This window comes from Rissa tridactyla, chromosome 5 (genome assembly GCF_028500815.1).
Source record: "Rissa tridactyla isolate bRisTri1 chromosome 5, bRisTri1.patW.cur.20221130, whole genome shotgun sequence".
Lineage (NCBI taxonomy): Eukaryota > Metazoa > Chordata > Aves > Charadriiformes > Laridae > Rissa > Rissa tridactyla.
In genome coordinates this window covers 21,322,956-21,338,454 of record NC_071470.1, presented here as the reverse complement: position 1 = coordinate 21,338,454, position 15,499 = coordinate 21,322,956, and the positions used below count along the sequence as shown (strand labels likewise).

At 41.4% G+C, this 15,499-nt stretch overlaps 1 protein-coding gene across 5 annotated transcripts in view; it reads left to right on the top strand.

Annotated features, from left to right (window-relative positions):
• The window catches only part of RBPJ (recombination signal binding protein for immunoglobulin kappa J region), a 158,954-nt gene that overhangs the window by 20,299 nt on the left and 123,156 nt on the right, over positions 1-15,499 (top strand). For 2 of the 5 annotated variants that reach the window (XM_054202030.1, XM_054202029.1), the window contains exon 3: positions 2,915-3,090. The exons of the other annotated variants lie outside the window; for them this stretch is intronic. The gene's annotated coding sequence lies outside the window, so the exon portion shown is untranslated. The remainder of the gene's footprint in view (positions 1-2,914; positions 3,091-15,499) is intronic. 5 annotated transcript variants of the gene reach the window in all.

Below are 15,499 nucleotides of genomic sequence, written 5' to 3'. Positions count from 1 at the left end.
ATGAGGTAGGTCTGGATCTAAATGCTTCTGTTCAAGTTTAGGGTAAAGTAAAATAGCTGACCTTGAAACATCTCTGGAGGGGTAAACCTTATAGTCCAAATGATACATGCACACTTTTCCTCTGTTGTAAAGTATTCCATCTTAGCTGAGGGTGGGCAGGAGGTGGCTTCCAGCCATGAACATAGGTCACCTGAACATTAAACATATCCTAATCAGTAATGACAGCAACAAATGCTGGGAAGCAGGAGAGGGAAGAAAGGCGGGGGAAGATGAACCATCAGTGGTGGTCTGAGGACTTAGCATGGTAGTCGTCAGGAAGGAGGGCTCAGAGGATACCTTGCCCTGGGATCCTCTGACACTGGATTTTTCTATGTATCTGAGGCTTGTTGTGCATATTTTGACTCAATCTCATAAAACAGAGAATAAACCTTTGACCTACATGTGCTACTGTCAAAAACCACTTCCCCCCCCACTAATGCAGATCAAGCTGTTATCCAAAAATCAATTATTTTGATAACCCATTTGATTGCTTTTGTATTGTGTTTCACTTTCCACAGATAGTCTTTATTACCTTATCCTGTTCATTTTAAACAGGACCTTTGATCCAGCTATGATTAATAACCTTATTATGTTGATACATGTTTACTTCCTCATTGCTGGATTTCATAAATGTAAAGCTGCCGTCTTTGAACTTTGTACTCTTCCAAAAAGTAAAACACATCAGACTTCTTTATTTCAGCAAATTTTTGTATGCAGCTTTTCTTTTTATTCTTCGCTTCCTTATACCTGTGTCTATAACTATGTGGTCACTCACCAGCAGATAGGAGCTCCCTCTACTTGTGCTCTGCGCTGTGGCTGTAGTTAGCAAGGTGCAGAGCCCAACTCATAAACCTGCAGCTGTGGCTTAACACTTCTCTAACATGGCTACACAGCTGCCAGCCTCCCTGGAGTGCCAAAACATCTGTCTGCAATGTACCTTGTAAATAAACCCTGTGTGAGTCAGTGTAGTGGCTTCCTAGGCAGAGGACTATTAGTGTGCAATGAAGTAGCACATGGAAGTAGCCTGTTTATGCCACAGATGGCACAAGCTTGAATTAGAAGTCCAGTAGAGCTAAATGAAGTCATGTGTGCTGGTCAAGAGAGCAAGATCATGTTTACAATATTGAACAATAAGGCACAAGTGACGGTAAAACTGCAGGGTGTGAGATGATAGGATTGTAACGAGACAAACCTACAGATACGGATGAGGAGAAAATGGCACCCTGCAGGAGAGGAAATCCTCTCCTGACCCTTCCAAGCTGACACGCAGAGCAGAATTGCTGGAGAAGGCTCTGATTCATGGTGTTTGTCCGTTCTCCTTTCTGTGGCTCTGTACCATCACTCTGCAAGGCACGGGACTAAAACAGTGAGGAAGTAAGTGGCACCCATGGTATTACATTATCTGCCAGCTGTGTGGAGAAAAGCCAATGTGCCAGAGAGCAGCACAGGTCTGTGGTACAAAACATGCTCATATGAGGGGGTGAATCTGGAGGATACGAAACTCTATGCCAATACCTGGCCACGCATGGCCAAGCTCTCACTTCCATCTGAAAGAGGGAAATCCCTGTGTTTGTACGTCAAGACAAAAATCTGTCATTTCCACCCTGCTTTCATTTACCCCTTGCTAGCTTTATGACTAAGAGTCTCTCTCTGTCTGCTTCCTCCGTCTCACGCTTCGTTTCTTCTTCCCCAGCATCCCGCCGAGGAACTGCGTGGAGCCTGCGCGCCCCTGCCAGAAGCTGCAGCGCTCCTTAGGAGCGAGCGGGTGCCGCCTCTCTCTCTTGCGCCTGCCCGCTCCACGCCCCGCCATCTCTCAACACCATCTAAGCCCACCCTTGCACCTGCTTTAAACACCCGTGTGCTTGCTAAGGGGCCAGAGGAGTGTGTGTGACAGCTTTGTGTTGCTCTTGGGAGTCGAGTGCTTTCTCACAGTTGCTGCTATGTGTCCAAGGGGCAGTTGTCCCAAGAGGCATTATTCCCAAATCGACCCTTCACGGCAGGGTCTCTGCTGGGATGACACCTGCCGATCTCGTGTGGGGGTGGTGGCCCAGGCGCAGTGGGCCGCGACCACCGGAATGGCCTTTTCCAGCAAACCATAACTCACCAGCCGCCCTGAAATCATTCTTAACATCCAACACATTTCCAGCTACTAGCAAAAACTGAGCTGTCCGCAATGAAGCGTACCACTTGCATAGCAATTGCTGCACGTGAGGGCATTCACAGAAATAAATGAAAGCCACGCTGGTAGCTGTCGCCGCTTTACAGCAGCTCCAAGAGCAATTTCTGTTTTCCTCAGCTAAAATGGTGCCAGGGTGCTTTTGTTGCCTTACGGGCTGCTGGCAAGAGCCCCGTCTTTTGGATACTGCTGAGTGTGGTACTGCTTACGGCTGCCGGGCCTCGCAGATGGGGTCTGTCCCACCGGGCCAGCCAGGAGCGGGCGGCAGCAGCTCCGGGCACACAACATGGCGCCCATGGCCAGGCAGGGCTGTGGGGAACTGGAGACTGGCCCCGCTGGTGGCACCAGAGGGGCTGAAATGAGTTCCTGGGCAGGGTGAGGGAGCCCTGAGGGGGGATGGCAGGGCCCTGATGGCCGCTCTGTGTTCACAGCGCCAGCAGCACCCTGCGGGCCATGGGCCTGAGGATGAACCACCTGCCGGGTCCATGCCCAAATTGCCCCTGCAGCCCTCCTCCAAGTCATAAACCTGAAACTCAATCAATACCAGATTTTAATGTTTCTGCCAGAAGAGGGTGACTGCTAGAGTCTAGTTTTTTTCCTGGATAGCTGGGGATGCTTTAGAAATGCTGATGTCTCTTGAGTGTAGCCAGAGAAAAATTATCATCTGGCCAGGCAGTAAACAAAACCATTTGTTAACAGGGAGTGCAAAACCTCAGCACCAGCCTGGCCTTCTGACTGTAATCAAGATGTTTATGCCCACTTGAATTAAAGTCTCCCTGCAAACTGGAGTAAGGTTACGCCTCAGCAGAGCACTTTTAAATAGAAACCCAAGGAGAACATCAAGCACTCGGCATCTGAAGTCTCCTCACAGAGAGGTAAGCATCTGTAAGCAGGTAAAGAGATCCCAATGCCAAGGTTAGTTTCCAACAGATAAGTAGGAATTGAGGATAACCTGCTGCTTAACAACCACTAAGGAAAAGACGGCACGATGGGGGAGGCTTCCATCTATTTCAGTGGCCTGACTTTTGCCTCCGTGCTCATGGTGATGTTCTTTGTTTGTGCAATATTTTCCACCTAAGCAACAATGCTATTAAAGAAAAAATGATACCTTTGATGAATTATTTGGCATTAGCTTTCCAGTCAGAAAAGTGAAAGGAGATGCATTTGTCATACTGAAATGATGTCACTTTGGGAAGGGAATAATGCTTTTGGATTACAAGATAATTAATGTCTGCTGCCCCTGAGGGTTTGATTAAACTATCGAGTACCAAGTGACATCTTTGCCACATGACACTTCTTTGGAAACCATAAGCACCAGAACAGCATTTCAGTGTATACTTTGGCTAACATGGAGCCACCGCTCCTCCCCAGGGCTGAATTTGTCATGACTCCTGGGCGGTGAGGAATCTTTGGTCTCTTGAAATAGGTTATTTCCTTTTTTGGAAAGAAATAGGAAGACACAAACAAGGGATTAATAAATTTTTAGGTAGAATTCCTGCAGCAAGGAATGGAGATGGATATGAAACAGTGGTAGTACTGAGACCTTGGGCTGTGTTGCTTGGGAGGAATATTTTGCATTTCAAAATCAGCACAAAGAAAGAAACTATTTTTTTTGTTTTTCTGTAGATGTTTTAAACATAGATAACTAATGCTGGCACCACTAAAGTCCCTTGTGTTTTGAGGGAAGTACACTGATAAAGAGAGGAATACCTATCTGAGACCAAAGATATGGTGAGGAAAGACAAAGAAAAGGCAGAAAAAAGGGGAAGGACATACAGGTGACAGACAAAAGAAGTGACACAAATATGGGGGAAAAGCAGACAAAGAAATTGTTAGGAAATTAATCAGGGAATTACCCCAACACATTGGAAATCTGTCAGTTCCACAGTTGAATGGGCCTTGCTCTGGTAGATAATGCTGTCCTAGCTTCTACCACTTTTAAAAAGTAAAATCTGTCCTGGTCCTCAAATGTCTTCAGCCACTGTGTCCAAGTTCTTGTAAGTGCTGTGCAAGAAAAATGCATGCACACAAGCTCTGATAGAGCAGTGAATACAGCAGGTGAAAAAATAGAAAGCTAATTAAATATTAGAATGCTGTCGCAATTCCATGAAATGGATTTGAATTTAAAAATAAGGGGCAGTTAGTTTTATATTCTTAATTCCTAATCTTTTCTTCCTTTTAAGAAAGAGTGCCACAAAATTTTATAATGTCCAGTTATCTCTATGTACAAAGAGCTTATTTCCTGCTCTGTAACTTCATGACTCCTAAGGGCACCACAGTCATGGTGCTTTGTTGCTCCCTAAGTTTCTCAATTGGAAGGAAGTTTGCTGAGTAAGTGAAACAATAAATATGAAAATAATAAAGGAAGGAACATCCCCATGACTACTAAACTTGTTACATTCCATAGCAGGGTGAAATGAGCAAAAACCAGCAATAACAACATTTCAATTTGAAATCTTTTACTGGATTTTGTTTTAAAAATTTCTGTGAAAAGTTTCAATAGTTTATTTTTTTTTTTCAATCCCTAAACTTGTTTTGGATGAAGCTCACTTTTTAGGATCCAGACTTCTAGTGGCTGTAATGCTTGGTTGGTGTTAGAAAATGTCAGGCTTGAATTCTTCAGACTGTTTCATTCACCTATGTCAGCCAAAATGCCTGAGAAACAATTTGGGCATGCAGGGCCCAAACAGGAAGTGTTTAGAGTGTTGTCCCATCATCCAGAAACTGAAGATCAGGATTTATTTATTTCCTTCATTTTCATATTGTCTCCAATTTCACTAATCTTGAATAAAAATCATTTTGCTGGCAAACAGAGAAAATAAGAAATAAAAGGTGTTGAGTCAAAAGCTATGGTTAACTGACCAAGTTATTATGAAATTGTCCCTAATACTCTCAACTTTTATTTCAGTGTTTTTTTTTTAAATAATTATGTAACTTGATTCCTCTTGTTTTATTTGTTCTAAGGGTTTGTGTGTTTCTTAGCTTGCTAGGCTAGAGCATGGGACTGGAAAATCTCATGAAATCTCTAATGGCTTCAAGGAAGGAAGTAATTTTTTTCTGGAGTAAAGTTCCATGCTTGATAGAAAATATTTATATATTCTCTCCCTAAGTGAACTTATTTGTGTTGAAAAAGGAATCTATTAACTGTTGTGGCTTTGGCTAGAGATACAAACACCCACTATTAGTACAAGGAACAACAGCGAACAACAACCATCTTTATTCAGCTGTCCCTGTACTTTATGTCCCTGCGCCAGTCACTTTGCCACTCTGTTGCATTATTCTCTAGAAACCTGGTTCATAGTTCTTGGAAAACTCCCTGCAGCATCAATTTCTGGTAGGTCCCAGAAGACTTCAGGAAATACAATAAAGTTCAAAGTCCTTCCATTTCATGGAGGTAAACAGAGTGTAATAATATTTCTCGAGTTTTTTCACTGAATGAAGGCTAAACCCCGAGTTCAGTGTTGTCAGAAGAAGTTTCTGATGAAGTTCTTGCAAGACAGCTGCGACTGAAGCAAGTTTCTATGCAGTACCTGTGGAGAGTCAGCAACACATAGGAGGAAGTGATGACACCACTTTGGTGGCAATGGTGTCCTATGTCATTCAAACAACAGGATGACCCTTGTGGCACCTGTGGAGGAAAAATTAAAGCTCACCTGAGGAAGCACAGCTTTTCACTTTCTCTTATGACTGCTGCCAGATAGGGCTGAATTATTTGGGGGATTTGAAAGAGTAATTTGGATGCGAGACATCAAAAAGAACAGGGAGGTGTTTATGTACTTGCGTGGTGAACTACTCCTGTTATCGCTGTGAGTGAGTTATCGTGGCTTTTCATAAGGAAAAGAGATGGATCGTTTTTTTTTTGGAGACTGATTTCTGTTCGCTGTTAAGGAGCTACGGGATGGCAATTTCCACCTCAGGGTATCTTGTCACCAGGAGGAAGAATGTGGCAGTATGCAAAGCTTTGTAGGAGTCTCTGTGATCATCTCTGGGCAGCCTGTTAGAGATCAATGAATCATTTTGAATTATTAGAATTCTTGAAGTATGAAGGAATTATTTGAAGTAGTGAGATTTCACTTTTGTACTTTCCCTATAAAATATATGCTTACCTTAGTGAAGCAGAAGTAAAATGTGTGTTGCCAGAATTTTTAAGAGATCTGAACTTTACAGACTCAACCAGGTATTTGTTCTACACATACGGTAGACCTGAGGTGTGTTTGTGTGTCTGCTTTTGCACTGTTGAAAACATTCACAGACTTGACAGAGACAATCACCTGGTCAGTAATATTCTCAGCAGAGGGCAGGCGGTGGGATCTGATGCTGCACAGTCTAGTTGCTATGAACTGTTACTGCTGGCAACCATGTATGTGGGATTTATAGGTGAATGTCCTACCCACAGCTTTGGGAATTCATTCTTCTCATGCTTTATTAATAAACTGTCTTACTTTTGCTGAAAGAATTTATAGCGGTATGGATAGTTATTGTTGGTGCATTGAAGAGCATGCAGACTTTTTAAAAGGACCTTTGTCTTTTATTAAGTGATGAAGAAGAGAGTGTATGAACAGCTGAGGTAGGAAGTAAGGCTACAAAGTGTACCACGTCTGGCTTTTTTTTTTTTTGGTGAGGCTTCTTGTGCCCTTTGCTGAAACATTCCCTGCTGGACACTTAAATGGAAGTATTCTGGTCTAAATGCACCTCGTGTCTGGAGTGGATCTGGCAATTCCCATATTAAATGTTAAACCATTTCTAGAATATACAAATAAAGGGGCAGACAGATTATAGAATGCTATTAAAATGATATCCATTTCTTTCCATAATCCTTTAAGGGTGTGGAAATGAGGATATAGATATTCACAGAGTTCATAGTTTATCTCATTCTGATTCGTTATTATATTGGAAAGACAAGTTACTGGGTCAGTGTTCTAATATTATTTTTTCCTTAGCTGTTGGTAATTCCTTGATCACGTTGCTTTTGGAAGCCTTTATTCTTTACTTTATTATCACAATCTAGAAGTCGTTGTCAGTTTCCAAACTTTGGTCTCAGACCATCTTGCTTCACTTCATTCCTCAGACTGATGGGTTATGTCGAAGTTCCCCTTGTGTGGCATCTCACCACTGCCCTGGTGCATCCATATTCTTGGAGTGACCACCACACTGGAATGTAAGAAATGGTAGAACCATAACTGAAGCACTTCCACATTGTGTATTGAAATAGTAAAGAATATGCTGAAGAAAGCATTTCAGCTACTTTTTAAAAGATCTGGGATTCTAGCCAGCCATGTCCTACTAGGACTAGAATTAGGTAGGATCATAAGATATGGTAAGACTAGATTTTTCAGTTGACTTGAAGTGGCTTATGTTGGTACTTAATTTTTAAACAGTTTGGTTTAGTCTGTTTTGCTTTATTAGTGTATTGCAACAAAGTACAATAAGTGTTCATCACACAGGAACCAGAGACCAGGGACAGAGGGTCAGGAAGAACAGATGTGGCTTTGTAGATGCAGGTTAGAAGTTCATTCAAGTGGGAGGGAAAATAGCTATGTGTCTCAATGGGACACAGCAAAATAGGAAAGGGGCAGCAAGTCATACATGTCTCCAGAATGCCTTGCATCTATAGGATGCAGCTCTCTCTGATGGGTGGCTTTTCTGCTATTCTGAATTTCCAAAAGGCACAGAAAGCATTAATCTGAAACATGAAACCAGGCCCAAGGTCCTAAGCCACACTAAAATAGCAGCGTTGTTTCATTTTCCAGCTGAGTAATTACTCCTCGGAGCCAGGGAGAAGGAGGGGCTTGGAATGTCACTTGGAAATGACTTCCCCCACACACACCTCCACATTTTTTTTAAAGACTTGCTTTGCAATGAAGTCAGTGCTTAATTCTGAGGAGCACACAAATGGTGATTAGTATACAGTATGCAAGAGGAGTATCTCTTCAGAACTGCTGTGGGACTGTTTAAAAGAAAACATAAGGAAAAGGGGAGAAGCCACTTTAGATTCAAGGTTGTCAAATCATGGAGACACATTCAAGGTCCATTCCAGCTGTTCTGTATCACCAGAATAGCACAAAAAATAGTTCCTGTTTTTATTTCTCCCCAGTATTGAACTTATCTATTTATGGGATTGGTATCACTCTCTATCAGCACAATGTCCAAATGCTATCTAAAAATTAGCTAAATGCCTAGTAGACTTCACATTGTTTCTGGTACATTGCCAATACTCTTTTTTAAAAAAAAAAAAAAAAAAAGTGCTTAGTGTAGAGTTATTTGAAGGGCAGGAATGTTGTTTGGGGTTTATTTGAGACAAGGGCCATGATGTGGTAGAAGACTTTGCTGCATTGTGATTGTGTTGTCCCAGAGGATAAAGCAGCTGCAAAGGCTTCTTGATCAGAATTCATTTTAGTTTCTGGGGTTTAGCCCATTGACTGCTTTAGAAATTAGGAGCAAGTTTTCAAACCAGCTTCCAAAGCTTCTGGAAGGGCATCTTGACACACTGGTCTGAGTCCATGAGAAAGACGACCGAGGAAGTCTGTTAATACTTAAAAGTTTTTTAGCTACAGCAAATGGAGCTGCCTAAATTTGGATCTGACCAAGGCATGGGTTGATCTTCACTAAACAGTAAGGAACAAGTTTTCCAGCAGAGTAAAGGAGGGAAGAGGGGCTCTCTGGCCATGTACACCTAGCAGGGTGTCAGTCAATGCCCCAGTTCACCCCATGACTGTGATAGCTCAACTCTGAAGGTTTTGGGAGTATTTTCAGGCAGTTCAAAGCATTTTCCCCTGTCTGACCTACACTGACTCAGTCTTGCCTGCGTTCAGCTTGAGCCAGCCAGCCATGCTTTATCAAAGAGCTGAGTTCCTGTAGGTGTTTTGTCTTTTCAATACTAGTAATAACTGTAGCTGTTGAGAGTAAGTGTGCTTGCAGTGTTAGGAGCTACGTCTCTGCCACCGTGGAGTATGCACCAGCAATCTTGTGTAGCTATTAAAGAAAAAGGATAACATGTGTGACCCTGCAGGTGAAGGCCTGGAGAGAAGATAAAATTACATGTCCTTCTGAGTTCTGCTTCAAACAAGACATTGCAGGTACCACAGTGCAGAGTCACCTCTTTCTGTCTCCAGCGTTTCGTGGCTTATTGCAGCCCTGCATGTGGCTCTATATGGACCCATCAGGCTTTTCTCTATGTTAGTAGTAGTCTGAGTGGCAATAAAGACAGTCTCTATTCCGTGTCCTGATGTGAACCCTGACTGCGAGGCCTCCCGAAAGCTGGCAGTTTTATGCTATTGGCACTTTCTGGTTACTGCGTTTTTAATATTTTTGCCCAGAAATTAGATGGCAATTGCAGAGATCTTCAGGGGATAGTGTTTCCTTCCTGAGGAGTGGAAAAACTACTTATTTTTCAAGAAGCTTGATAGGTGAATCTCTCTGACTGAGGCACTGGATATTTCCATCTTTGGCAGGGGAACTTCTTCTGCACTGTTACCAATACAGAAAGCCACAGAACTGTTTCATAGTTCATGGCTATAATTTTTTACCACTTTTCTTGAGCTTTGGCATATGTATATGGGATGGGATCATCTAGAAGTGATGAAACAGGTAATGGTATCTGTTGAAAGATGGAGCATTTTTTTCCTTTGTGGGTTTACTTGATCTTACCAGTCCTGTATATTGATGATTCTTCACAGATTATAACATCTTAAAACAGCTCATCAAGCCAGGCAGTTTAATTATGTAGTGAACTAATTATTCTGGTTGTAATTGTGCTACACTTTTTAAAGAGTGATTTCTGTCTGTCTGATTCATTGGTCTCGAGCCATTTCTGAACCATGATGAACTTCCTATCAGTGTGGGCAGTTTGGAGTTTACCTGTTGATGAAAATTAAGATCACGTTGTTGGGCTGCTGATTAAGGTATTAAGGAATGAGTATTTCTGTTCTCCTAAGGTGAGTGAACTTTCCAGAGAGGAGGTTCTTCTTAGAAGCAGACCTGTTTGGTGAGAAAGCTCCAAAGCACTAAGACAGCAGCGGTGAAAGGAGGAACTTGGCCTTGATAATGTCCTGATCAAACCAGAAAAGTGGTATGTTGGTTTCACTCCATCAGCCACTCCTAAGTGTTCAGTCCTATGCACGAGATCTGTAGGGCATGTATCTTTTCCAGCCAGTGAGCTTTCTCTCTTTGACCACTTTCAGTGAAAACCTTAGAGGTGTTACTTTCCTCTCAGTCTCCTGTCCAGTAGAATATTCTGGTCTAAAATGGCTATGCAGCCACCCTCTATTTTCTATTTGTTCATTCTGTGAACTGTTCTCACAGACAAAGAATTCTGTAGACTCAAGAAACATCAGAAATTTTGTCCTGGACAAGACTAGCTAGTCCTTACCCTACCCAACACTCAACCTGCCAACATATCTAAGACAGCTGTTAGTGTAATAATAAGGAATAAGTTCTTGTGCTTCGTATGCTTCAACCTAGCTGGAGGGTTGGGGGATTGGTTTTTGGGGTTTTTTTTTTGGTTGGGTTTGTTGGTTTTTTTTTTTAAATGAGAGCTGTGATGCTATTTCTGGAGTGTCTGAAGCTCTCTTCTGTTTCTCGTCATTCATAATCAATTCCAGTTCTATCAAGTATTTCAGAAAATGGTAGCTACGCATTTTTTCCTACATCAACCACTGAGACTAAAAAATAAATACACATAATAGGGCCAGAACCTCAAGACACGTGTGACACTTCATTAAGCCTGTGAATATCACAATTTACAGCATCTGAAAGTTCATGTTCTTTTCACTGATTGTACTCTTAACTACTGTTCTACTAAAGTTTTGCCAAAACCATGTCGTTCTTGTTCTAGTTCCCATTAACAAAGCACATAGCTTTTCATTTTTCATTCTTGTCCTTTCTTGTAATAAATGACGATAATGCAAAGTTACAAAGCAAATATAAACAGTGAAGAACCTCTAGCCGATTGTCAAGTTCCACAGCGGATACATGCTTCAGGAGCCCTTTGTAGGCAGCTTATCTGAGAATCAACCAGTTCTTTTATGACTCACTTCAAACTGCTGGAAAAGGTACTAATGAGAAGCATTTCCCAAATAAAGTGAGAAAATTATGTTTCACCTACCAAAAATCTCCAAACACTTGTTACTCAATACCCACGAGCAGATGAATGTGGCTGTGCATCTGGCTCTAAAATATGTGTGCCTCAGAAAGGAGTCAAATGGTATTCCAGGCCAGCAAGGCTTCTTAAGACTCTATAAATGCACTTTTTTGACTCTTCCAGAAGAAGTTCAAGACACACCAGTTCTGAAGCCTACATCCTTTCTTCCTTTCCATTCTTCCATCATCTTTTTGTCTATATAAACACAGAATGCTGTTAGTACTGCTTTCAGAGGCGGCTCTTAAATTAGCAAAGGAATGCCCAGTACAAACTAGTTTGCTTACCTCCAGTGCTGGCTTGTAGGTATGGGAAAAAAGAGGTGAATGGAAAATGCCATCCTGACTATACTCATTTTTTATTGTATTTTTGAATATTTATATATTGGCCTTTAAAGATAATTACTGTGAGCAATGGAGTCAGAGAGTTGTTCCTTCTTATGGCATAATTCTCATTGTCACTAATGTACATATTATCTTCTAAAACTGGACTTAATCTGTGGTTTGGATTTGTGGGAGATGCTTTTTTTGGCTTTGTTATGTAACCACACTTACAACTGTGCCAAATAGCCTGCTTATTTCAATAGCATGATGATTCGTGAGAGCAGGAGGGAGGAGAGCAAGGGGCTGAAGTGCCACGTCTGCTTGGCTTTACAAATATGGCACCTTATGCCCACAAAGCATTTGCAAATGTACAGCTAGCAGTGTAGGTGGAAGTTGTGTAGCATACTTTAGAAATTATTTCTTTTCAAAGCCTCAGAAATCTTGTGGGCTCAAAATATTCATCAGCATACTAATGTTTAATAAGTTACCGTCTCTCAGCTGAGACGTGGTAATTCCAGTGTGAATGCTTTTAGCCCACGGAAAATGTAAGGCAATTTAATGTAGCTTCGCCTGCAGGGAAAGATGGCTAAACTAAGCCATACTACCCCGTGTTTGGCCAAATTAAAAGTGTGCAGCCAGGTATTTCCTGGGGCTCAGCTGATTTACGATAACTTGACCCATGATTGTGAGTCCTTCTGCACCTTCATCTGCAGCCAAATGATACTCAGAAACTGAAATCTGGAGGGACAGCTAAATATAGCCATTTTTTAATGTAATTCAACTGCTTTGGCACCAGAAAGCCTTTCAGAATTTGCTCTGGCCAGGGTGCATGGAAAGAACGCTTCCCTGACAATGTAACACTGATTATTTTATGGATTTCTGCACTTTGATGAAGCAAGCATACAGGAGGAACCCCCCAAAAATCTTTCCAGTCATTTTGTGGAGAAAGGTTTTAGATAATAACTCAAGAAAAGGAGTCATGTGCTTGGTGTTTGCTACCTACCGTTGACTACTCTTGACAAATTTCAGGGGGATGCGCGAGTTACAAGTGTACAACCAATACTACACAGCATGTTGCTAAATAGAGTACAGTCCTGCAGGAAGTAAGGTTTGAATATCACACTCAGGCCTTGAATACATTGTAGTGTGAAATGAACAGGAATTACAATTTAATCAGGTATCAACTGATATTTTCCTTTGAAAATTCAACTTCTACTTGATTGCCATATTTTAAGGCTAGAAGGGGCATTATGATGTCCTGTGCTTGTCCTTCCATGTGACATAGCTTGCAAAAAATAACTTTACAGTTCCCAATTGAACCAAGCCTAGAACCCAAGCAAGTTCAACACTGCTAGTTTGTAAAAGTCCATTATTAAGAAAAGTCAGTTGGAAACCTCAGGCTGCAACACACTAACTTTAGAGGAAAGTGAATTTGATTTAGATCTGAACTTTGTGCCTTGGCCTTGACTCAATTTTTTCCAAGTAAAATTAGTATCTGGCAAAAATACCCCAGCCCCCTTGCTTATTGGGTAATATAGTTCACTAGTCATTTAAAGAAGTGTAAAAAGATATACTTGGGAGACTGCATTCCTTTGGAAGGATGCAGAGTACCTCAAATGCACAATAGCCCCTGCTACACTATGAAGTGCAGCGCTATTATTTTGAAAAAGCAACTGATTACAAAAAGTTCTGATCAGAACCAAGATACAAATAGTCCTCATCTATTCAATCTTCACTGAGGCAATGACCCATTTGGAAAAAAAAAAAGTTTGGATTTCACTTCGCTTTTTATTTAATGACTAAATGTAGACACTAAAGAAGGGAATTGCCTGTTTTTACTAGCTGATTCCCTTTCCTTCCTCCTTGGCTCATGTGTCTCTCTGGTGAGTAATGGGGAGGTTGCTTCTCTGGAACACAAGGGGAAAGTTTCAGTAAATTGCAAAAGCATGTTTGTTACTTGGAAGTCTTTTGGCACATTTTTGAGCAAAGTTCATGGAAACCTTAAAACTATTCTGAAGAGAGAGTTAGAGGCTACATTATCAAAAAATAAGCACCTACGCGCAGGGGCCTGCTTATGGAGAGTTCATTGCAAGATCAAGAATCTAAGCTGTTGTGCAGTCAAACAGGTGTGCGTAAAATACACTGCTGCATCTGCAGATGAGTCAGTTTCCCTATCATGGAAATACGCAGCTCCCACATTTGCATGGATGTCTCTATGTTTTATACAGGTGAGTTAAGTGCCCAGTTTTATCTCAGAATTAAACTCTTTCCTAACTTCTTTCCCTGACCCTTCTGTTTTCCATGTGCATAAGATAAAAGTTCTCCCTGTAGAGCGATTTAATTCTTCTAAAATGCTCTACCCTTAGAGACAGCACAATGTAAAGCAAGATTAGTAATAAGCTCATATTGGAGACTGGTGTGTTCATACAGAACTTTGATCTCAATAGGACATATAAGTTCCACCACCGGTAATGTGTGTTTTATTTTCTTGTTTCAGGAGAAGACATTAGAACCTAGGGATTTGTGGGGAAAATAAACAGATCCACAAGATGGCAAAGGGGGTTTTGAAAGGGAGGAGAGGATGGATGTCCTCTGGCAGGCTTTGAGGTCTAGAAGCTCACACTAGTCTTTTTGCTGCCTGGATTACATCTGCAGCTGCACATGTGCTCTCTGTTTTATATGTCTGCTTGCTGGCTTAAGTAGTCACAGTCAAAAAAACAATAGATTTTTCTTTCCTTAAAATGACCGTTAAAAATGGATATTGCACTTGTTAAAGGTGTTAACTAGGCATGCTGAGACACCTGGGAGACATACGTAGGACAGGAATATGTTTTGTGTTTCACTACCAGTATCTTTCCAACTCAACCTTGAGAAAACAACTCTAATAGGAAAAGGAAGCTTCATTTTCCATAGTCCTTTAGGTCTTGGTTTCCCCAACAAGGAAGTCATATTAACATCTTCTCTGATGTTGACTTATGTGATGCAAATAGGCCTTTGCTGAGGATGGAACTGAAACGACATCTTCATTTCATACAACCCATAAAAATAGATGCAGGTTGTCATTGGCAAGGTTTTAATTGGAGCCCTGATAGGAAAACTAGTTTGTATGCCAGAGTAATTTTCCTGAGCTCCTCATAGTTCTTTGAACTTGCACATCTTTACCATTCCTGTACCCATCTTGGAGAAGTTTGCGACGTGTTCAACAGGCATGTGTCTGCAAGTTTGCAATTGGTTTAAAAATACCTTGCAGGTATGGCTGTTGTCAGCAGTTTGCTCTACCTTCCTTTGTCCTTTCCTTGCATACTCACATAACCTGCAACATCCTGGGAGGTTTTTCCTTCAATTTGTGATTTACCTGAAATTCTTTCCTTTGTTTTTTACAAGTCATGTCAGATGTGTCAACATGGAGTTTGTCTTCTGCAATATACTGTTTTAAAAGGTTGCGGGGGGGACACACAAACAGACAGGGAAGCTGTTGAAAAATCAATAGATGTGATTTAAATGTCCTGTACTGGGAGTGTATAAGAACATAAACCACAATCTGTCATCCAGAATAAATTATGTTAGCAAATGAGAGCCATGGGGAGAGCTGACATAAGCAATCTGCCTAACATACAAAGCGTTAATTTTCTAGAAATGCCCCGTATGTGCTGACTATAACTACCTAACCCTAAAAACATTCATACACATGATTTTAAACAACAATTTGTAAGAGTAACAACTCTGACACTGGGTGTTGCCTGAGAATTAATGACTGTCCATGATTAATGGCCCTCAACTGCGTTGGAGCCATCAGCTCCTCCCAGCTAGTCATTAATCCCTACA